We start from the raw sequence: 25732 nt of genomic DNA, 5'->3' as shown, positions 1-25732 counted from the left end.
GTTTCTTTCTGCTCCCTGTTACATGTCCATTGTGCACTAGCTGTGGCTTCACATAATCCTTTTTGAAGGATCAACAACCATTGGAAACTGTGCTGGTTGCTTCAAAGGAAGAGTAATGTGAAATCACTCTCATTTCATGAACCAATGCACATCACACACAAGGTCAGGCCTAAATTAATGAAGTGAGAAAATATAATCACACCATGTGATCAGGAGAACTGGGAACACATGACAGATGGACTGACGGCTACTGCAGTCCACTCCTTTAATCATCAGATATCCAGTTCACTCTCTTTCCTATATCCTTCTTCCCCAGAGAAGGCAACTCAAGAGTCCCATATGATCACTGCATTCAGCTCAAACATCAGTATCTTTGACTCTTGTCCAATAGTCTCTCATGGTGTTTGGTCCTGCATCCTTTTGGTCTAAAGACCTATGAACTAAAAGATAAGTTATCTGACCCAAAATGCAAGGGCTGGGATCGTAAATCACAGTAAGTAATCCCATTCAGAAGGTGGGGGAATGTGAGCTCTACAAAAATGACTGGTTCACGGCAATTCTGAAATCTGGTCAGCTCCTGTGGGGACGTTTACCCTGATGATAGAAACGATCCTTGCTTAAGCACAAGCGTTGTTATTTGGGAGAAGCTGTCCAGGCTGCAGTTCCCCGTCGTCCTTGACCCTGCCTCTGGGAACTCTATTTTCCATTCAGTTTCACACCTGAAGGACTCAGAGAGTGTAAGCTCGCCGTGGCCGCTGAGCTGCTTTGCCAGTCTGCTCCTTCCCATGAAAGTGAGGACCAACCGTAACAGGCCTTCTGCGTTTGTGTTGTTCCTGTTGCTGGTGCTATTCTTGTCCTTGCTCGGACTCGTGATGTCTTTGGTAGTCCAGCGCTCTTAAAACTTTCTCTTTGATTCCAATAAATTCCATACCTTTCTCCATAAACCTGTTAGGTTTTTCAAAGGTTCTCTCTCTCTCCTTCCTCTACATCCTCTTCCCCTTCTCCCTCTTTCTCTCTCACACACACTTTTAATCTAACTGAAATCCTGCTTTCATTTAGCTGGAAGAACACCTGTGATTCCTTTTTTCTGAGCTACTTTTCTCAGATTGGAAGGATTTTCTAGGGGTCACACTCTCAGTTGAACCTCTACTCAGAGGAATGCTAATCCATTTGGAAGTTTTCACCATGGATGTAATGACTTAACTTGATCCCTGCAACAAAGCTGCCTTTTCACCTCGCTTTCTCCCAAAGCATTTTTAATGTCATCTTGTGCTCCTTTGACTTACGAAGCGGTTACCCCATCTCACTTCAGGAAAGCAGGAAGATGTGTTAAGTTGCCGAGTATTAATGCTGCCAGGAGCCTCCACCTATTTTAAACTCAGTACTTTCCCACCTCTGCCTGTTTCCTTCTGTTGTCTTCTACACTGGCCTCTCGGTTCCTCATCCATGTCATCCTCTCTCCTGATACAGGGGCCTCTCCCAGCCTAACACAGTCTTCTTCCCCGTGTTTACTCAGTTAAGCCTGTCTCATGTTTAAGACCTCAGCTCAGTTATTACTTAGAGCAGCAGGCCTTCCTTTACTTGCATGACTCAGTCAAATGTCTCCATCTTAGACTCTTAGTCCTGGGCACTCTGGGTACCTCTACCTAGATTACCCTCATCATGTGGACAAGGGTCTTATGTTGTCACCATTGTATCCTCAGCATTGCCCTGTGCCTGAGACTTAATAGGTGCTAAATACCTACTTCTTAAATAAGTGAATGCATGCAGCCGAAAAAGACCAACTCTTTTTCCTCCACCGCCTCTTATGCCCTATCAGTCAAGCCCTATCAGTATGAGATGTGATTGCTCTCCCATCTGACATCTCCTCTCATTACCACTGTTACCACCTGTGTCCTTATGGCCACATCATCACAGTGACCTCAGTGTTCTCTGCCACGTGTAACGCACTGTGCACCTACAGCCGTATGAACGTCATGGCTCCTGTTCGAATACCTCCAAGGGCAACTAAAAACTAGCTTAAAATAATGTTTTAGTTCTTAAAATCACCCCCTATTGTCTGTTTTAACTTACCAGCATAAGTGCCCAAAATTCTAATGTTAGAATCCCAGGAGCTATCCTTCACTAGAGCAGAGGATCTTCAGCCTGGGAACTCAGACTCCCAAACAAAATTATCTGCACAGCCCATCAGGCCTTACTTGATATTCATAAAACATCTGCATTCTCAGCTCCCTGCTCAGAAGGCAGTTGTCCTTCTCATGCAACAGGAATGAAGGACTTCTCAATATCTCCCGGTAGTGGGTTAGCCCAAACCAATCCGGAACAAACTTTTTCTTTGTGAAGGCTTACATTACTTCTTAATCACTCGATTCCACGGAGAGGCTGCTGATTTTTCTCTCCCAAATAAATTGCTCTCTTTAGTTATCCTCTGTGGTATGTACAGCAGGCTCGAATGTCAAACACAAAGCCGACTGAAGGAGTCGGGGAGCGAGCATGCCGATCACCTCCCCAGAATTCCCTGATGCAGAGAGATGATTTCACTGCTTTGTTAGTTATACTAACAGAGTGCATTTCTAATGCCTCTTCTCTTCATTCATGAGTGTTTAAACATTTTAATGAATATGTTATTTACAGTAATAAAGTCAGAGTCTGCTATTAAATTAATAGAGCAGTGTAACCAAGAATCCCATAACAGCAGTTTATCCCTTCTCAGTCTTACTGAGTTCTAAACACAAGATTCCTGGCCATTTGAATCCTCTGCTAGTCTATAGATGTTGCCTAAATGCTCTTTGGCTGCAAATGATCATCAAATTCAAATTAGCGTGTGTAGGTGTACGTGTGCTTATGTTTGTGTGCATATTTCTGTATCTTACGCTTAGGTAAGTTACATTCTCTATAAGCCACAGTTTTCTCATCTATAAAATGGGAATAATAAGTGTTTCCCTCAGTGGGTTGTTCAGATAAAATAAATGAAATATTATGTGCAAAGCACAATACCTGACCCAAGTAAAGGCTATAAATATTAGTCATCAGTATCATCAGATGTAAGAGCTGGTCATGGTCACCACTAACCCACTCTGAACTTTTTGAAAATAAGAAAAAGGCACCCATTCTTGCAAGGGAAGCAAAGTGGGCCAAAGCATAGCACTCCGTCAGTGGAGCGTGGACTGGATTTCAGTCCACAGTCACTCTCTTAGTTGAACATGCTTGTGTAGAGTAAAACTTGTCAAGCCAAGAGCACTGGCCCTAACGTTCATCTTGCTTCCTTCCTCCCTACTTCAACCACGCACATTTTCTCTTTTTTCCTTTATTGATTTTTTTTTTTAATTTTTGGAATGAGTTGGATTTCACACAATTAGTTGAAAATCATCGCCAGAAGAAAAGAACTTCTACTACTTTCTTGGAGTCAGTCACATTAAAGAGAAGGATTTTGTCTTATCTCTGATTCCTGACCACCAAACCCTGAATTTACCCGAGAATGGAAATTCAATGACTGATTGTTGTTAATTCATATATTCACTCATTCAACAAAGTGTGCCACTTACTGACTTAAAATTCAAGCTAGGCTTAAATTGATAAATCCTGTTAGCCAGAACTTCACTTTAAATACCTCTAATACCATGACAACACAATAATTAGAATAGATCTGTAGACCCATTCCGTATTTTAAAAATCATAATAAGCACGTGAAATTGGGAAGGAGGAACCAAATGATATGGAAAATTAAGTTCTTAACCAGACACTGTCTTCAAGATAGGAACTGATCCAAATTTAGGAAACGATTTTCTAGCTTAAAGTTTAAGCTTAAGAGCAGTCTTACTGTTTCTTAATCAGGCTTGAATTCATGACTACACAGCCAGTCTAGGGTAATAGAAGATACCGAAATGTCCAAACAATTGACTTCCCTCCTGCTGCTGTTTCCCTGAATTAGCCAGTTTTTTGAGATCTAGTTGTCTGTTTACTCAGGTAACTCACTGAGTATAAAACCAAAGCTTTTTACAAAGCCTATGAAAGCATATGTTTCAAAATTGTATATTCAAGCAGTGTGGTAAGAACCCAACACAAACGTGTAAGCATAACACTGGCTCAGTCAGTGAAACTCGGTGATGCCAAATCCAGCGGGATGCTGACTGTCAAGTAATGGTCACAGTTACAGACAACCACACTAATGCAAAATCTTGATACAAAGACAGTTTGTATCGTGTCAGAGACAGCAAAATGTGTTTCTATTAGTTCAGTGTCACAGCCTTAAAAAAAATTCAGATATCTGAAGAGAAGTAATCTTCTAAAATCATAATCTTATCAACAAAGCCTGCCCTAACGGATTTATTTAAAATCGTACGTTATTTCTACATCTCCTTGCTCCTGTATTCCTGACATTCCTTACGTGACTGAAATTATTTTATTGCTAGAATTCATCCTTTCTAATACATCATAAAATTTAATTATTTACTATGCCTGCTGTTGGTTGTCTGTTTCTACCCCCACATCCACAAACTAGGATAGAAGCTCATGTCCAACACAGAGCTAGAATGTGTGTGTGTTTTATCTCACCAGTGTTTGCCAAGGACCTAGAACCTGTACAGGTGTACATCAAGGCTTTCAATAAATATTTGCTGAATGAATGAATGTCTCTCCTTTGAAGTATTTTATCTTCTATTACATATACATAAAAATCTATTCCCTGGATCAAGGCTCTGTAGCCCTCCTCTCTCTCCACTTCATTTTCTCTCTCTTTTTTTTTTTTTTTTGCCTACATCCCTCCAGACCTATCAGCTGCTGTTAAGTGATGCATACGCCACATTCTTTCCATAACAGGACCTTCTCATATGTTGTTCCCTCTATGTGGAATATTGTCTTATCCACTTTCTCCTACTAGTCCCCTGGTCTTTTATTTGCCAAGTTCTTAACCATTAAGTATCTTGCTAAAGGTTGTATTTCTAGAGGGTCTTCCCACCTTATTCTAAGCAAGCATCTTCCCACCCCCTGCATACACACATCTTTCTTTTTCTCCCTTTTAGTACTAAACACAATTTACAACTGCATACTTACTTGTTTTTCCCCCTCTGCTCCTCCATTAGACTCTGTCGTGAGAATAAGAATTTCACGTTTCCCTACTGGTTTCCTACACTTAGCACACAACACACTCCACAAATGGCTGATGAGTGGACAACTCAGTTCTCTTAGAACAAAGCTCTAAATTTCTTTTTCAAGGGATTTTCTTGAGAGGATATACAGTAAGTATCCTCGCTCTGCTTGACCCTCTATTTCCAAGATTTAAACTTGTGGTTCTAATTTGAAGTCAAAATTAAGTAAAATGTTCAGTCTTCATTACGTTTAGCATGGCCATGCAATGCTACGCCTGCAGCTTTTCAGAAGTTTCCAGATGTCTAGTGTCATGACTGAAACTACTAAGATGTTTGGGCAGCTTTTCCCTATTATTTTTTTGTGTGACTATGTATTTGAGAGAGAAGACTTGTGAAATGATTTATACTAGTTAATTACTGATGTGTGCATACACATACATTTTACTATCATCTGATCAATATGCAATTCAGACTGGCCTTAAATTTTCTCCACTTTTATTTCATATAAATTTATTCCTCCTCACTCAGTGCTGTAAAGTTTAACTAAAGTCAGTGACTGCATCTTGATTACTCTAATTACTTGACACATAGCTTGTGATCACTTACAGTGCTAAGTACTAAGCAAGGATCAGTTCTTCCTGTATTTCATTTTTTTCTGAACAGCATCTATAGAAAAGACAGTTTGCTGGTCACTGGAGAGTGAGTGACCTACAGCCTGTCCTCAGTGATGTAACTGGACACACTCAGACTCACAATTTAGTAGTTGTGTTTGTTGTGGTTTTGTTTGCTTTTCCATGTTTAAGGAAACTCAGAATACCCCTGCCAACATACACTTGTTATTAAATGTACACTATGAAACTGTGCCTTTAAAAAAAGTCACTATTCTACTAGCCCATCATACCCATTTCCATCCTTGTACCTTACTCATATAACCTGCTGATCTGGACTTTGCTCCCAAGCTATTGACTCTTCAAGGCATCTCTTAAATCTCACATCTCCCTGAAGGGAGCCCTAATTATCACTAATTCCTTACAGCTCAACACTTTAACTTCTACAGTACTTACATCTGTTACTACCTCATTTTCGTTCACATATTAACTAACATTTTCCAGAAGTTTCATGGATGAGTATCTTGTTTTAATGGAATGTCATCATCATGACAAAAAATATAATTATTTTCCTCAAAGGGGTTGCTATAGTGCTAGAAAGATTTCTTTTACATTTGAAAAACAATGTAACTAACAAATAACTATAAATTTGCTCTTTCACATGCATTTAAAATTAAAAATTGAAGTTACTTTCTCTAATCCCAAACTTCTCTTCATCCATCCCCACTACTATAAAGCATTCGGTGCCAGGATTTCTTTACTTTTTCCCTGCTCTGAAAGTTTTTAAGTCCTTTAGCACTCAGTAACCTCTATTCCCAGTCCTCCTCAAAGTGAAGAACAAAGGCTCATATCAGGACAGCCACTCACCGTGGTCCCCTCAGTGTTATCAGAGGGACTCCGCTTTCCTCAACTTAACTTCTGTCATAGCAGCCATTTGTCTGGGCCTCAAACTCATCAATCACAAAGGATCTCAGGTATAGACTTCTGAATTTTTTTCCAAATTAAGACCTCTCTGTCTCTTTTTCTTTCTGTACACGCAGTCCCAGAAACAGATGGACACAGAGACAGACAGAAGAGGAGTTGAATCACTGGAAGGACTCTCCTAAAAAGAGAAGAGAGGCCCTTATCTTCATCGTCTTCACAAGTTTGCCTCACAGTCCCTAACTCTAAAGAAATATTAAAGAATTACAGTGGCAATAAAATCCTCACCTGAAGTTCATATTTATGAAGTTTACCCATTTGGTACATTAAATATTTTAAGTTCTTTTTATATGTCCATATTTTTCTATTTCCCTGGTAAGAATGCCTTCATATGAAGGTTTTTTGTTGGGGGGGGGGTGGCCCACTGTAGACTTACACTTGGGGAAAGGGAAATACTAAACTCTACACCACTCTAGCCAGCCTGTCCTAACTGGGGAAAAGGAGAGAGAGAGAGAGAAGCATTTGTGATCTTCACAGTCGAGAGGCACAGGCTTACTAAAATATTCTCACCCTGTGTGTGTGTGTGTGTTTGTGTGTGTGTGTGTGTGTGTGTAAATATATATATATATATATAATGCCAGTTGAAACCACAAAAGCAAAAACAAAGGAGTGGAAGATAAAAAACAGGAACAAAGAACAAGGGTAATGAATAAAAGGTACTAGCAAGTTTGGTAGATAATCCAATTGTATCAGTAACCTTTTAAAACTCCAATGGTCTAAATACACAGATTTAAAAACAGATTGTCAAGTTGATCAAAAAACAAGACCCAACCATAGATTATGTGTAGGAAACCTACTCAAAATAATATATATATATATATATATATATATATATATATAAGATAAAAATAGAAGATGGAAAAATATATACTGTGCTAACACTAATCAAAAGAAAGTAGGAGTATATATTAATTTCAAGCAGAGTGGGCTTAAAAAAAAACAAAGGTCAAGGATAAAGAGGAATACTCCATAGTAGTGAAGGGATAAGTTCTCCAAGAAAACATAATACGGTCCCTATTGTGTATGTGCCTAAAAAAGAGCTCCAAAATTCACAAAGCAAAAACTGACAGAACTGCAAGGAGAAAAACAGACAATTCCACTGTCATAGTTGGAGACGTCATATCCCTTTATCAGAAATAGATTCAACAGGCAGAAAATCTCTAAGAACATAGCTGAACTCAACAATACCATCAATTCCTGGATACAGTTGACATCTATCAATTGTCCAACAACAGCAGAATACATTCCTCTCAAACTCATAATGTACAGACACCAAGAGAGACCACATTCTAGGCCATAAAACATGCTTTAAATTTTTTATAAGAATATAAATTCTGTAGTGTCTTCTTTTAGACTACAGTGGAATTAAGCTAGAAATCAAGAACAGGAAAGATAGCTGGAAAATCCCCACGTACTCAAAAAACACTTCTGAATAACACAGTAGTCAAAGAAGAAATCTCAGGAGAAATTGTAAAATATTTTGAACAAATTGAAAATATTACTTATTAAATTTTGGAACATGTAGCAAAAGTGAAATGCTTAGAAATGTATAGACTTGGATGCATATGTTGGAAAGGAAGTTCTAAAATCAATAACCTAGGTGCTCATGTTAGAAAACTAGAAAAAGAAAATCCAAAGAAGAGAACTAATAAAAATTACAGCAGGAATCAGTTAAATTTAAAACAGGAACTGAAAAAAAAAATCAAAGAAACTAAAAGCTGGTTCTTTGAAAAGTTTAATAAAACCGATAAGCCTCTCGTCAGACCAAAAAAAAGAGAGAGAAGGAGGAGGACGACCAAATTACTCATATCAGAAATGAAGAAAGGGGCATCTCTACAGATCCTGTGGTAATCAAAAGGGTAATAAAGAAATATGATGAACAATTCTGTGCCAACAAATTTGAAAACCTTTATGAAGTGGACCAATTCCTTGAGAAACACCATCTGACAAAAGTCACAAGAAGTTACAGAAAATCTGAACAGGACTATATCTACTAAAGAAATTGAATCAATAATTAAAAAGTCCAAAAAAACTAGAAAGCACCAGGCCCAGGTAGGTTCACTGGTGAATGTCACTGTGCTTTAGGGAAGAAATTATACTAATTTTCTGTCTATCTCTTTTGGAGGATAGAAGCAGAGGGTATACTTCCTAATTCATTCCATGAGGCCAGCATTACTCTAATAAAAAAACCAGACAAAAAACATTATAAGAAAAGAGAATTATAGACTAATATCTCCCATGAACATACATGTAAAAATCCTCTGCAAAATATAAGCAAATCAATTCTAACAGTGTATAAAAAGAATTATATCTTGACTAAAGTGGGAGTTATCCCAGGTATGCAAAGCTAGCTCTGTATTTTAAAAAATCAATTAATGTACACCAACCACATCAACAGGCTAAAGAAGAAAAATCTCATGATCATATCAACAGATGCAGAGAAAGCATTTGACAAAATTCAACACTCATTCATGACAAAAAATCGCAGCAATTAGGAATAGAAATGGAACTTCCTCAACTTGAAAGATTATCTACCCAAAAAAAAAAAAACCTGCAGCTAGCATCATTTAATGGTGAGAAACTCAGGCTTTTTCACTGAGATCAGGAAAAAAAACAAGCATGTTCACTTTCACCACATCTTTTCAACATGAAGTCCTAATTATTGCAACATGACAAGAAAAGGAAATAAAATGCATACCGTTTGGGGAGGGAGAAATACAATTCTTTGTTCACAAATGTAAGATTATCTATGTAGAAAATTCAAAAGAATAAACAATTTTCTTCAACTAATCAGAAATTACAGGAAGTTTACAGGAAACAGATTCATATACAAAATTAATACAAAAGTCTGTTTTTTATATATCAGCAACGAACAAGTGGAATTTTGACATTAAAAAAATAGCACAAACTTAGTGGCTTAGAGCAACCTACATTTATTACCTCATGTTTTCTATGGGTCAGGAGTTCAGGGATGGCTTAACCGAGTCCTCTGTTTTCAGTTTGCAGCAAGACTGCAATCAAGGCATCAGCTAGGACTAGGGCCTCATCTGAAAGGACTACTAGGGGAGGGGTTTCTTCCAAGACCATGTGGTTGCTGTCAGAATTCCAGTCAAATCAGGACTGTTGGACTGAGGGCCTAAATTCTTTATGGGCCAGCAACCAGAGGCTACCCTCATGTGTACTTCTTCACAGAGCATCTCACAATATGACAGTTTGTCTCATCAGACTGAGCAGTTGAGAGACAGCTAGAGAGTCCGCTAGTAAGACAGAAGTTACAGCCTTGCACAATGTGATCACAGGGGTGAGATCTCGTCACTTTTCCATATTCTGTGGGTTAGAAGCAGTCACAAAGATCCCACCCACACTCACAGGGAGATGACACAAGCCATTAAGAGTGGATGTAGAGGAAACGGGGGGCCATCTTGCACCTGTTGATAAATATTAAATATATTTTCATGAGAAAAATGTTTTACTTTTTAACTTTAGAAAAGAGTGTGATGAGGTTTACCTTTTTGATAAATCTAACTCAGGTGTTTCGCACCCTCACTCTGTCTCCCATCCACTCATACCTGAGCCTCCTTTCCCATGTAAGCATCTCCCTAGACAACCCTTCCTGGCTGACTAACGTTGTCAAGGTCAGGAATGCTTTTCTTCTTAAAGAGAAGAAGAACTGACTGTGGGACTAGATCCCATTGATTTGTTCCAACGAAGATACAATCTTCTTTATTAAATCTCTCACGGTCAGACTGCTGCCTACCTGGCAGGAGCTGACTCCCAATTCTTGTATAGATGGAGAGAAGATTACCCGAAATCCTAGGTCACTTACTTAGCTGCAATTCCAGTATCGCAGCTTTACTGAAATAGGAATGTTAGAGTCGCCCTCTTATGAAATGACTGATTTTACCAGCCTCCTGCTGAACAGCTAAAACAGTCAGGGATAAAAATCACGATTGTTCTCTTTTCCTTCCATGCGAAGTTAAGCGGTGAGTGGTTACAGCATCCTTACCCGTTTGGTACACTTGGTGGGACAGCTATGATGGATTCTGGGATGCACTACCTGATCCCTCTTCTTTGGGACCAAGAAGTCACTCCCAGATGCTGGGAGTGTTGGCTACTGACCACACCCAAAGCTAAATGCCTTCCCAGGATTTTCTCTTAATTGAAGAAAGCTCTCTCACCCAAGTTTTCATTCCCTCAGCCCTGGAGTAGCCCCCATGCAGTGACTGCTCAATGAAAAATCACCAATTTCACTTCTCTCAGTTGGAGTCAACTGTGAAGGGCCATCTCAGCTCCAGAGATCCCCAGGGGTTCAACGGAAGCAAAAGGCACCTGCATCTCAGTTCACATCCTCCCTTTGTTCATTTGAGCTTTTTTTCACTGTCTCAGAGGTGCTGTTACCGAAATCACTCCCCAGTAAACTTCCTCCATTCAAATTTCCACTTCACAGTCTCTTGCCTGGGAAAGCAAACCTCTGACATCTTAGCTGCGCTTCAATGGACTTGGATATTGGAAGACTTTAAGGAGTCCTCATCAGGTAGTTTATAGAATTGATGATGGAAATGATAAAAGCAATAATCATAGGAAATATTTTTAGCATTCACTGAACTAGCACCATAGTATTTATTCCTTACCTCAGCCGTGTGGGATGTTACTATAATCTCCATTTTTCAGAAGAAGAAACTAAGACTCAAAGTTTAAATAAACTTGCACAAGGACCTACAGCAGGAAAGTGGCTAGAGGTCAGATGTGAACCCTTAATGAACACACAATGATGATTTCACTAGTGTAACTGTTAAACACACTCCACCATCAAACTTTTGGGGAGAGCTTCACCTCTCCTTCGAAGTTGCTAATGTGTTAAGAAACAAACTCTGCCGTGAGAAACCAGCTTTGAGGGGATTCCTATCTTAGGAGAAGAGAAATTACAGAAAAGTTTGAATCCACACAGTAGTGCAGATGACGCTTACTGATATGGGCTAAGTACAGGTAACATTCCTCTGGTCCCCCAGTTTTTCAGAAGACTCATATGATTTGGAAAAACATTTCAGAGTCATAGCTAAAGTAACACAGCTTCAGGTTTCTAGTAATACAGTATTGACCAGTAACAGAGATTCTGGTTTCAAAGACAAAAGCCTAGGCATTTCTGAAGAAATTGGATTCCTTTCCAGTAATTAGTATCTGTTTCCTAAAATGGGGGCAGGAGTGGAGGTAGGGAAACAGAAAGTGAGGGACAGGAAGCAAAGAAGAGAATAGAACAGGACAGGAAAGCAGGGGAGATTTTTAGGGAGATGAGATACGTAGCAATCATTTAATTATAAGGTTGGTCATGTATTAGTAACACTGATCAATCTCTGTAATGAATTCACTCTGTCAGTGCTTATGGAACTTGGTTTGAAGCTTTGTTTCTACTGATCTAGTAAAAGCCATTTGTTATCAGGACTACAAAAATTGCCTTGTCTGGCTGTTTTAATTCTTCCCTCACATTTAGTATTCTGGGAAGAAATGCTTTAAAACAATGAGGAAATCTGCCAACATGTTTTCTGGAGCGTAATTTTTCCCAAGTTGAATCAGCAAGAAGGTCTTTCAAAGATCCTTAAATTACAATCGAGGTCACACACTAGCAGGTAAAGGGTAGGTACAGGGCACCTCTCCCTCACATGTTAACTCAGAACTACACGTTTTGTTACCAGAAACAGCCTATTTATGTGACTTGCAACACTTGAAAATCTCACTGTACCTGTGATTTTTGAGAATAGAGTCAAAAGAGAAAAAGATTAATGTTTGAGGATCTTTGACTCTGGTTTTGGAGCTCAGAAAGAGTAATTCTTTGTCACAGAGGATGATGAGAGACTAAAAGAAAGCTGATTAGTCCCCACGCAAATGAAATTATATTTTAGAGCTGGAAATACGTTCATGAACTCTTGAAGGAACACAGCCAAACTTGTAACCATGCTGAAGGGTAAACAAAATATTTTGTTTGTCCATTAGAACTGGGAGCATTTTCTTCAGTCATTGTCATATATCTAAAGGAAAGAAGGTTCATGCAGTTACAAAGCGTATCAGGATATTAATAATGAGCAAACCCTGACTTCCCATTCAATAAACAAACCAATCATATTAGAAATTGATGAGGAGAAAGAGAAATGCACTACCTACTAATGGCCCCCTCTGCCTAATCACTGCTTGGTTATAGAGTCTGGAAAGGTCATACCTCAAGGCAGAAATACTATACTCCATCAAGTATTCTTCCGACAGACAGAAATATCAAGGTAGATTTTGCTGGGCTCTCTTTAAACACTGGCGATTGTATAAAGAATCTAACTGTGATTTTATGACCATGACAAAGCATGGTCATTATTTTATAAGTTATTTTTATTTCTTTGGCATGAGTCAAGGACACTTGTCTCAATTCAATCATTAATGAAGCATTACTGAATACTACATGAAATGCTCTGTACTAAGTATTATAAAAATGCAAAGATGAATAAAATTTCATTTTGCATTTAATAAGCTTAGAGTATAGTTCAGTGATTGATGAAAATGTATTCAGCTGAACTCCTAAGTTTTCGTAAATGGGGGAACATCTCCTGGGTTGTGACAGGAGGAGGACTGGAGTGGGGTCAGAGGGGGCAAGTTGAAAGAGCTCATACTTTCTCAAAATTATCTTTCTTTTATCCATATTTATATTCCCCATTCTAACTTAAAAGTTTCTGAGGAAGTTTGCTATCTAATCAAAAGTTTTGGGTGGGTTTTTTTTGTTGTTGTTTTGTTTTGTTTTTTTGCTTTGAAGGAAGTTTGAAAGTTAGTGGTTGAGTTGGAAAAGAGTTGGGTAAATTTCTATGGTTTATTCATTTATTCAACTTGCAACAAATATTTATTGTTTACTGATCCTACAGACAATTAAAAAATATAAGAGAATACTGTGAACTTCATGCCAATTAATTTGACAACATCAATAGAAAAGTACAAATTCTCTGAAAAAACACAAGTTACCAAAACTGACACGAGAAGAAATAGAAAAATCCAAGAGTTCCTATATTTCTTAGAGAATTTGAATCTGTTATTTAAAATTTCACACACAAGAAATCTTCAGGCTTAAGTTTAGCAGTGAATTCTGTTTAATATTTAAGGAAGATATAAAAAAATCCCCCAAAATAGAGGGCAGTTTTCCCCTAAATCTCTGAAATGAATTATAAGTGTAGAAAATTACATACCAATATCCCTCACAAACATGCATACAAGAATGTGAAAATGAATATATGTATCTTCATGTATGACTGAAAATTGTGCTTTACACCAGAAATTGGCACATTGTAAAACGGACTATAACTCAATAAAAATACATATATAGCAAATGTGTCCAGCAGTTTGTACAAAGAATAATACATTGTGACCACGTAGAGCTTATTGCAGCAATACAAGGTTTACCTATCAACTGAAAACAAGTGTCTTTTCCATATTAATAGAATAAGGCAGAAAAGCCATATAATCATTTCAATAGATACCGAAAAAGCATTTGAAATCATTCAATTACTATTTGTGAAGACAACTCTTAAAGTAGTAATAGAAGGGAATATCCTTAAAGTGACAAAGGATAACTATGAAAAGCCTAAAGCTAACTTTTTCTTAAAGGTGAATCACTGAAAGCATTTGTTAAAAGACTAAAAACAAGGCAAATATTTCTGCTCTCTCCATTATTCAAAATTGTACTAGATATTGTGAAAACAGCAGTAAAAAGCTCTAAGCAAAATGAATAAACACACACTCTCAAAAACGTTATGTGCTTTGATATAATGAATAATAGAATATGCCTTTTAATAAAAGTACTAGAACTTACCCAGTTATTTTAGTTAAGGCACCACATGAATAGATTATTTATTAGCATTGGACTTAAGTGCAAATATGCCACAGAGTAATACAACATGCTGATTTCCCGGCCACATCATTACAGGCAGGAACTGAAAAATACTCAGTAGTTAGGATCTATGCTATGATCACAAGCTTTCTAGATCTCCAACTTGTCCTCCCCATGCAACTGAATTTTTTTTTAAAGCCTCTTTTTCTGAACCTGCTGGTTTTTGAAGTCACATATTTCATATCTGAGAGTAATGAAGTGCATGTCCAAGCCAACTCTAAAAAGAGTGGGAGGTCTATTCAGAATGCAAGCTTTCAGACAAGACGCACATCCAGGACGAGGCCTGGGTGAGGTACCGGGCTCCAGTTTGGGTTTACCTCTCCCGGGCTGCACACAAAGCAGTTTTGGAATCTAATTGGCACAGAAGGCAGAAGAAGCGATGCACAACAAATTGAGTGTGAAACGATATTCATTTAGATCATCCCATTCCACAGAAGGGCTGTTTTGGGAGGTTTTTTTGAAAACTCCTAGGGGTTTGAAGGCTTTCTTTAATTGACTCGGTGCAGTCTCTTGCCTGCCTTCTCTGGAAGTTGTTTGGTTATGATTTGATGCTTTTACTTAAAATGCTACTCTGTGGACTATGCCTCTTTCACATCCCGAGAGCATGGCCTTACAGTCAAGGCGGCACAGGAAGGTGATAAATTAGTCTTTTGCAAACTGAGGTCATTCAAAGCAGATTATCTCATTAGGCTTGGATGCAAATTACAATGGGAGATCAGCAGATGCTTTGAAGCAAAACGTATATTAGCTATGTTCCATTTATCCAGAAACACTGCAGAAAGAAATCTGGCTTGATAGATGATCAATAGTAATTCCCATCTAGTGTTAAAAATTATTGTTTAAAAAGTAATGTCCTCTAGGAAGAAATTCTATAGTCCTTGTACTCTGAATGGACTTGTTTTTCCTCCTCTGGCTTTCAGACCACCAATCACTTATTTCAAATGTTTGTTTGCTTGGTTCTTATTAAAGAACTTCAAGCACCTTAAAGAAATGGCATAGTCATTACTTTATGCACCAGTTCCTACTAAAGGTCCTGCCTCATAGTATGCACTCAAAACATTATTACGGAAAGAAAGAGGGATCGAAGGGAAGGAGGGAGGAAGGCAGGCAGGATGGAAATGGGGGGGAAATTAATGTTTAAGTAACTCAATTTGATAATAAAAATGTTTAGTTTGAAAAAGTCTAATAATTTTTTTTTCTAAACTTGTTTACTCATGGCAGTCACTTTGGGGCAATCACTTAATTCCTAGCTTCTATGTGGTGAGGTTTTCTTTTTAATTCAACTACTATGCATCTCTAAAGGGAGAGGCCAGCCTTTGCCTCGGCCAGGATGTGTCCAGTGTGCTGATTTGGGGGTCAGAGGTCTTGGCTCTCCATGACAAGAGAACAGAGCACTGTTCCTGAGCTTGCCATTGGAGGGTCCTCTCAGGCAGGTACCAAGCTAGAGCTCTTCTTCAGCCCCCAAACCAATGCCTTGAACCTGCCCTTTCTTACAGAGACAGCTGCCTCACTGACTCATCTATTTATACACCATCTCCAGGCCCCTGTCCTTACTGTCCTGACACTAGCACATATCCATAACAGTCTCCTCCAACTCTACAGGGATCTAAAGGGGGCTCACGCTGCCATTCCCAATACTGTCCTGCCCCTCATCTTCTCTAAGCTCTGAGGGACTGTACACCCAAGGAGCCCTCAGTGGTCACGGATACACCTCCAACTTGAGCTTCACTTGCAAAGGGGTAGGGTGTCTCAGGAGGAATGAGGGTTTCCACATGGCTCTTCTTATTCCTGAAAGCATCTGGCCCAGAGGCCTTTGCGTAATTCATCACTTATCCTTCTGTACATTCACCAAGCATTACTGAGGGCAGCCATACGCTACAAATGCCTCCTTATAACCCTACCACCTCGTTTCTTTTCACCGCGGTCAACACCCTCAAATAAGTTAGCATCTCCCTCTCCCCCTTCCCTCCCTTCTCCCACCTCTTTTCTCCCATTCTTTTTAAAAACCCATTTATTATGGCTTCAACCACCACTTGACATTGTTTTGTTAGAGTCCCTAATGATGTTCATGTTGTAAAATCCCACGCTTTTTCCAATTTTTGACCTGTCAGCATCATGTGATGCAGCTGACAACTCAATATATTTTATTCACTTTGCTTCTGAGACACCATAATCTTTTCCTGGTTTCCCTCCTGTGTCACTGATCATTCCTGCCTGGATTCATTTGATGTCCCTTCTCTTCTGCCTGGTCCCTTAATGGTGGGACAGCTCCTATACCAGTCCTTGTCCTTACGTCAATTTTTAGGCCTTATTTCATGGGTCTAAGTGCAGTCTCATAGCATTTAATGCTTTCTAATTGCTGAAAGCTCCCAGATTTATTTCCTCTCTGAAGATAATGTTGTCTGAAGCGCAACCATACCCACTCAGGTCTTACTATTTTAGGATATTTCAAGAACTTTAGGTGCCTGTATCTGCATCTTTTCACCAAAGACAGAAATTCTCAGGACTCTGACCCTGCTCAGTCTGCACATACAGCAGGCCAGAACTGCCTCAACCAATTACAGACAGGAGTTGGCACAGAAAGACCCAACCTTCCCAACTTTATGGTTGAGTATCTGAAATACACATTTTACAGGGTCTCCCACTATTGCCTAGTGGCATTTAATCTTAATGGCCCAAAATACTTTTTTCTGACTTGTTTAATGGCGGTACTAGGGAATTGAACCCAGGACCTTGTACATGCTAAGCATGCGTTCTTTCTCTGTGCTATATACCCCACCCTGCACACAGTATGAATCTGCCTGATAACTCACACTTTATTGGCCATCTTCCCTTCCCACTCTCACTTCCTCACTTCCTTTCCAGTGTTCCCTGAGTTCACCTCCCCAGATAAATCCTGTGCACTTGCATTCTTGTCTTGAGGTTTGTTTCTGGGATGAAAATAGAGAGGCACTCTCAACTGCAATCTCATAACCAAGTGTGACTTCACATCCCCATTTGCATGGGCACTTCAAAGGGTACCTGTCCAAAACTGAGCTTTTGGTCTTCTCTCCTCTGGAAAATGTATTATATTTGTACCTCCCATCATATCGTTGATAAAAATCCCATCTTTGCAGTCACGCAGCCTCCTGTCTCTAAATCACTGTGGGCTTATTTCTATTTCTCACAGCTCAAAAGCTCTGTACCTTGTCTTGCTCTCCCCTTTTCAGTAGTACTTACCAAATATTACATAATCTGCACGTAGATTGTGTAATTGTGTTGTTTTCTGTTCCACTCTGCTGGAATGTAAACTCTCTGAAAGACTGGATCTTTGCTGTGTTCACTGGAAATGACCTTGCCTTTTACATGCTCTTAATCGAGCTTATATCGAATTGTTCTTATTTGTGGCATCTCAGATTTATTTTTAGGAAGCATGTTGTCTATGTAATTATTTCAACACAGAGAATTGTGAACTTAGATTGAAAGTGAAAACAAATGAAACTAATAATCTTGGTGGCCAGGATCTGAAATGGTCACATAGAAGAAAGTATTTTTATGTTTAGTTGAGTATGTGTGTATACATACATTTAATTAGATACTCTTGAAATATGTATACTCCCTGTATTAATTGGAATGATGAATAGTGGACTCTGTAAAAAGCCTAAGGTCCAATTTGAAATATTAACAAAGTCATTTTCTAAATTTTCAAAAGAAAAATTCTGGACAATTATCACTATCAGTTCAAAGAAAGAGTAAAAGCAAATCTCCCTTTTAATTTTTACTAACAAGAAAAGCCAAAGAAAAGTCTTTGGCATAAATCTCAGAAATTTTGTTTATTTCTTATGGACACATAGGTCCATTTCCCTGTTTAAATACTGGAAATATTCAAAATGCTAAATTGGTATCTAGTGTTTGATGTTGTTTGCTTGTTTATTTCGCTTGTTGATGATTTTGTTTTTAGGGCATAGTACAGGGCATAAAAGCAGATTTTATAATGAATTGTGGATTAATAAAAGCTTATTTTATTAAGATCAGTTAAGGTATTGCCGTTGTGTGTTATAGAGACAAAAATGGTATGATCACTTCAAATAAGACCCAGCTTTAAGATAAATACACTGACCAATTAGGTGTAACTTATGACATTGTGTTTTGAGTGGCATCCAATGGCCCATTTACCCTCATAACGCTCTCTTGGTTGAGGTCCCTCCCCCCAACGTAATCAGTGCCTCATCTGTAGAAGTCACTTGGAATCATCTTTTCCAAACTCTCATTCAATCTCTGATCCTTCTCCACGGGACCCCCAACAGTTGCCACCCCAGCCCTGAGAGCATATCTAGCGACTCAAGGATACACTTAAAGAAGCAACTTGAGCTTTGTTTTCACCATACCTGTGTTTAATTACCCACATGGATTGTCGTGAACCTTGGGTGACCGTGGTAAACATAGACACAAACTTCACTAGTTACAAAGCCAATTTCTGTGAACCTCACTCTCCTCAACCATAAAGGCAAAATATTTCCGTGTGGATGCCAGGAAGGATGCAACATGCTACTGGTGCTTCATCCACAGAAGTTGCCCAGTAAGTGGCAGGTAGCAGTATTACTCATTCTCTCTCTCACAGCTCTGCTTGTTGCACAGCTGAGAACGTTTTCCTTTGTCCTCCTTAAACTCTCGCCCACAGTGCTCCTTGTTCGAAATCTGCTTCCTACTTTAGAAAACTACTTGCTAAACTGTGTTTCTGCTTCCCAATTACTACGTAACAGTTTCTGAATCTCCTTAAATTACCAAAAACTATAAAGGGTTTAAGGTCAATCAGTGGCAATTATGTGGTTCCTATGGTTACTACATTTGTTTCTCTGTACTTAAACTGAAATGCTAGCAAAAACTCTTTCTCCTCATTTTTAGTCAACCATTTCAAACCTGTGGACCCAAAAGGACAATTCAGGACTTGCTTTAGACGAGTTTATCTTGCATTCTCCTTACCAAAGGCTTTTACTGAGCGGAATGAAAGGGTGAAGGTGATCACGAGATAGGTTACTTATCTTACTAGTTCTCTTTTCCTTTGTGAGCATTTCACACTCTAGCTACAAATGCTTCCTTTGATTAAAGCAGGATCTCTAAAAAGACACATACTTGGAAATATTCTGTTAGTCTATTCTAAGGTGTAGTGATAGTAGAAACACTACAAGATTGTTGAAGTCTCATACCAATCAGCTTGATTTTAACAAATTCACTGCCTCCTTGGTGCAAATTTCTGAGATATTATGTTAGATATAATGATTGAATCAAGAGAATGTTTCCAGGAAAATACTAGCTCTTTACATATGCCAACTGTTATTTTCCCAGTTCTATCTAACTGAATTTTAGCTTGTGAAGCACTTATTAAGAGTCTGAAGACTTGCTCCCAGCGTTGGATAAAAACGAAATTCCCTTCATCCAGCATTAAAGATTGTTTATCAAGATGCTGCAGAGGAATTAGTGTAAGCCTTATCATCCAACGTAGCCTAGCTGGATACCTTAACTGGAATGAGTTCTTGACATTAAGAAGCTTAGTGATAAGGAAAGAAATGTTCATTTTTCCCCCTTAGATTCCAGAACAGAAAATCCAACAACAACAACAACAAAGTCCAGAGAATCAAATATCCAAGAAGGAAAGTCTTATACTGCAACTGGTTTAGCAATTGTCAATCATGAGATCAGTAACTATCACATGGGAGAGAAAGAGATGCAAACCAAAAAATCAAAAGCAGGTCTGCTTAGTATTAAAATGAGGAAAAACCTTGAATTTAGAGAATACCAAGAGGATACCCAAATGGTCAACAAACATAAAAAGGTTCTCAACAACAGTACTTAAAGTGCAAATTAAAACCACCATGAGATATCACTAAACTGCCACTAGATTGGCTAAAACTCTAAAATGAAATACTAGTTAGTGTTGACAAAGATGGTGAATAACGACTCATATGCTGAGAAGCTACAGCCACGTGGGTAGGCACAGCAGGAAAGACTAGCAGAAGAATTGCCCTCATCAGGTTGCTGATTCAAAGAATCATTAGCAATTAAACAGTTGTTCAGCACAGCTGTTTTTAACCTATTTTTGACAGTTTATTTATACAAAAGAATTTAATTTGTACAGGATATGTGAATCAGTCTCTTACTTTACAAGTAACAGTGCAGTTATCACAAAACCTAAAATAAGCTAGGACTGTTAAATAATGTATCTAAACATCTCTCTTGATCCAGCCCTCAAAGCTCATTTGTACTACAAGGGTCTTGTCCTGTGCTATAAAACATTCAGTTTGGGGTTACAGTTACTGATTGAAAGAACCTAATATTTAAAAAGAACACACTGAATAGGTTAATTTGTAAGCTACTCCTTTCATTATGAAGTGAACAAGAAATGCATTCAGCTCCTGCAAGTTTCACTGTCATGAAAGAATGACAATTCCACGCTGAGTCTGAAAACCAACCAAGACCTATCTGTCCAGCCAAATCAGAATTTAAAGTCAGGTTGCATTTAATTTCAACACAGACACTGACACAGGTATTCAGTGTTTCTTTACAAAAGGTAGTACCTTTTACCGTCCAAAAAAAACGCACCGAGAAGATCAAGAAAATCAAAGGGCAGATTATTTGAGGTGACGTGTTCTCAGCGAATGTCACAGCAGCTGCTGGAGCACTCTGGAACTGCCAGACCTCAACTCTGACAGCATTTCACTCCTGTACGTTTCCAAGGATCCAAGATGCACTTGGATGAGTACATTAATGTGGAAAGCCACTTCTTCAATAAAATGAACAGAAGCCAACGGAAGAGAGAATTCCTAGAAATGAAAGTTACATACCTGGGCAAAATTCTGCCCACAACCAGTTGTTCAGCTCTACCTTTTGAGCATATTTAAATGTGGAGTTAAACATTAGATCACTAGACAATGAGACATTTCTTCTCTCTCCCTCCACCCTGGCTGCCTCTTTTTGACCCAGAATATACTTGGTTTTGTCTAGAGCATAGAGCTCTACCATATTACCTCCGTTGTATGAGATTCACATTCCATTGTGACAGTGACACTTCAGGAAGTTTAAAGCATTTCCATTTGCTTGCTTTATTGTATTTATTATGGTATTGCTCCTAGGTTTCTCTGTTTGACTAAGCAGAAGATATTGTGATTTTCCTACAAAATGTCTAGGATTGACCTTTAAATATCACTGTAGGATTAACAGCCAATTGTAATATTTGTTCAGATTTTTTTTTAAACATCAGAGACATCAAGAATCAGGCTTATTTAAATAACCAAAATAATAAAACATTTAGCAAAGTGGAAGAGGCTATCGTTCTTAGGTAAACTCTTACTTTCTACCAAATCAGTTATAGTTGGGGTCATGTTGTTACCACCACCATTCATGAGTTCATTTTGGGAAATCTAAAAGACAACATCACCCTGAAACAACACTTCGCAGTTTAAGGTATTTCTGAATACCAGGACCCAGAAATAACCTCATAACCTTTACTGGAAGTACACGTATTTTTACTGATTGTGGAGTTATTGTGATTGCTGGTCTGTTTGTCTAACCAGAGAGCCAGTTTTTGTTTAATATTATATTATTTTAATAACATTAAATGTAAAAATTATAATTGAAAATTTCACTAAAAATTTAAAACAACCAAGAACAAGAATTTTTTTTTAAGAACTTTTACCTAGGAATTTTGTTAGGAAGGTTTTTTTTTGGGGGGGGGTCAAGATTCAGCCTGTCATTCGATTTCTTTTAATTTTATTTTTTATTGAAGTGTAGTTGATTTACAACATTAGTTTCAGCAGAACGATTCAGTTATAAATATAGTTTTTTTCTGATTTTTTTCTATTATATGTTATTATAGGAAGTTGAATATAGTTCCCTGTGCTATACAGTAAGTCTTTATTGTTTATTTTAAATATAGTAAGGTGTATATGTTAATCCCAAACTTACTAGGAAGGATTTAGAACCATCCTGAAGATTACCAGATCACACGATATTGCCAAACCTTCTTGAGTGAGCTTCTGGACATTTGGCTATCAGAAGAGCATTCAGCTCAATTTGTTCAAAACTAAGCTTATTATATTTATCCATCACTTCTCAGATGCCCATATACTTCCACTGCCCTCATATGAGTAAGCTGCATCACCATCTACCCAGTTGATCATGTTAGAAGCCTGGGAGCCATTCCTGAATTCTGCCTTTCTTTCCCTCTACCCGCTGCATAAAATCACTAGGTCATGCTCATTTTGTCTCCTGAAGGTCTCTCTGATCCACTCATTACCTGTAGCTGCTACCCCAGACCAGGGTCATCATTCTTCTCCTGGACTATTGTCTTTCAACCGATCTCACTTCCTCCACTCTTCTCCACCAAGTCCAGAGTGTTTCCAAAACACGAATCTGATTGCATAATCCTCCTCCTTCACCACTTTCCAGTGACTTTCAGAGCCATTGCCTTTTGGATTTAAGCTCAAATGACCCTAAAATACATTTGTGATCCTGCCTGTCTCTGTTCCCATCTTGCAATCCTCCTCTCACAGTCTACAATATTCACGCAATTTCTCTGTTTTTGACCAGGTCATACTTGTATCATGCATCAAGGTCTCGCATTTTTCGTTGTAGATAATTTCCTCTCCCCTCTCACTAACTTGCCTGCTTATATACGTTCCATGGCTACCCCTCACACATCTGCACACACATACATACACGTACCCACGTCCTGTTCTCCATGAAGAAGCTTCCCTGCTCTGAGCGTCTGCAGCAGCTTCTACTACCTCTAGCATGCCGCTTTCTCTGCTATATTATAAATGTTTATTTCCTCCAATAGACAGAAAGTTCCCAAAAGTTAGGAACTGATATTTCCCATTGCCTACTGAATGCCTGTGAAAGTGCCTGCTCTGGGGTAGATATTCAAAAGATACACAATAAAAGAAAAACAGAGAAAGTACATTAATACATCCCACAGACGGCCTACTTCAAATTACAGATGGCTTAGGTAAGGTCTCAAACAACAAACTGAATCATGCAAAGATGTATTTGCACACAGACCCCTAAACATCTGGCATTCTGTATTTCTGATTTCCTAAAGAGATAGGATTCTCTATTGCTAATCAAAAAGCACATCATTTGCTTTAGATGCCACATTTAGTATTGGAAGACTTGTATCCAGTGGTGCAGTTCTGCCCGATGTAAAACAGTCCTGCTTGTTCTTGGCTGTGGGCTGCACAGTTGCCTATGAATAATGCTAAGAGTCTATTTTCTCATGCATGACCTCTGAATTTGCTCTCGTATCTTGGAAAATATTCATCTGAGATGATATATTCATATACCATAAAGTGTGGAAAACACAATTTGTGCCTAACTAAAAAAAATTTTAAGACAGGCTATCAAAAAGCCAATTTGTGTATGGTTGAAACTGAACATGATTTCTCTAGGATGTGTGATTTTAAGAACTGTGTTTATTTATGGACCTAATTGGTATTCAAAGATTATTGTAAGCTCCTTGAAGAAAAGGATAATGCTTTAATTATGGTCTCTTGGCAAACAGTAGGAAATCAATCAACATTTAGATAATGAAGGAGGAATAATAGCAAAGCAGAAAAACAGATATATAATGACAACTAAATCAGACACTGATCTTAAACCAAAGATACCAAATTAAGAGTTGGCAGTACTAACATTTGTGTTCTTGGCCATCTGAACTACTGGTATCCATCTCAGTTAAAATACTTTAAACTTACTTCTAAAACAAAACAAAACAGAATTTTCTTTGATAAACAGCTTTTTATTGTATGGAAATGTGATAGAGATTTAGGGTTTACTTCTTCTGAACACAGAGGATTATACTTCCCTGAGCTCATGTGTTCAGTCTGGGCCATATAACTATTTCTAGTCAATGGCTTTTAAAGCAAACAACGGGTATCACTTTCATCCCAAATAATTTCAGAAAGAGACTCTCAAGTGCTTTCCCTGCCTCTGCTAAACCAAGGAATTCCCACGATTTAGAGGGTGCAGCTACATGATGGATAGAGATTGCTAATCTGTACTGCTGAGTGTTGTTATACAGGACACCCATTCATACCTACAGGGGACTTTTAACATTTTTGTCATTTTAAGTCTGAGATTCGGGGATTCTTTGTTATCACAGACATAGCCTGAACTATCTCGGTTAATACTGCCCAAGTTTTCATTATCAAAGGCATTAAAATTGTACAAATGTACTAAAACTTAACAAGGAAGAAAGTATTCAGAAATCAAAGTATTTTAGTTTCACCTTTCTGAGACTACGCTCTCTGAAGTTTCTTGGTCAAAAAAAAAAGTCTCTTCTTGAATAAAGTGACTGAGTGTCTAGGTAAGTCTTTAATTGCCTTGATATTTAACAGATGCAATAGAGAAGTTAATATAGACAGTGAATGTAGTGTTAAGCAGCTACCCTAGGGAGGTACAAAAACTGGTTGCTAGTAGAGGTGACCTTTAACACAAGAGCAGAACAGTACTGGTCACCTTAGGGATTTAACATGGTTGTTTAAGAGAGGAGATTGCCTTTTGAAGGTGGCCTTTGGCATCTGTTGCTGTATTTATGCTGTCAGTGATTCAGCCAACACTGTGACTTTCTGTTCCAAAAAAGCAGACCACAATAAATGAACTACTGTATTTTTAATTTAAAAATTAGAAAATGCTATTGTCAGTACTTTAAAGCTTCAGACTGAAAGGAACCTTAAGTATTTTTTTTTCCCAGATTAGGAAGCTTTGATCCAAAGAATATCTTGTCAGAGACAACCCAAGAACCCAGGCCTCCAAATTCCCAGGCCAGTGTACTCCCATAAATATTTAAGAATGACTGGGGATTATTTACAACTTTTGATTTTTTAAAATCATGAGTCAAAAATCTGGCCTTAATTTTTTGCTTTTTGATTCATATGGGAGATGAAGATGACTGCGCAAGAGATAACTTCACCCCTCTAACACCAGCAGCCTAACCAAGACTAAAAGAGCTGCACCATCTCTTGGTATTAACATATGAGGCTGATGGCTCTTGAGAAAATAACAGTACATCAAGCCCAAAAGGGAAAAGCAAATGAAAATGCAAGTCTGAAAATGTCTACCTTGCACATACTCTTCCTTCCTGTCGCCAGTGAAATTAACTCTGCCTC

General features: G+C 38.3%; 2 long non-coding RNA genes across 12 annotated transcripts in view; one reads left to right on the top strand and one right to left on the bottom strand.

The window, feature by feature from the left end:
* The window catches only part of LOC140698765 (uncharacterized), a 73556-nt gene extending 66589 nt beyond the window's left edge, over positions 1 to 6967 (top strand). For all 9 annotated transcript variants that reach the window (XR_012076680.1, XR_012076672.1, XR_012076679.1 and 6 more), the window contains one exon: positions 6736 to 6967. This is a non-coding gene — a long non-coding RNA (uncharacterized lncRNA). The remainder of the gene's footprint in view (positions 1 to 6735) is intronic.
* Positions 1 to 25732, bottom strand: part of LOC140698766 (uncharacterized) — a 472809-nt gene that overhangs the window by 18200 nt on the left and 428877 nt on the right. The window lies entirely within an intron of this gene.

The sequence above is a fragment of the Vicugna pacos genome, chromosome 10 (genome assembly GCF_048564905.1).
Source record: "Vicugna pacos chromosome 10, VicPac4, whole genome shotgun sequence".
NCBI lineage: Eukaryota > Metazoa > Chordata > Mammalia > Artiodactyla > Camelidae > Vicugna > Vicugna pacos.
This window is presented reverse-complemented; position numbering and strand designations above follow the sequence as displayed.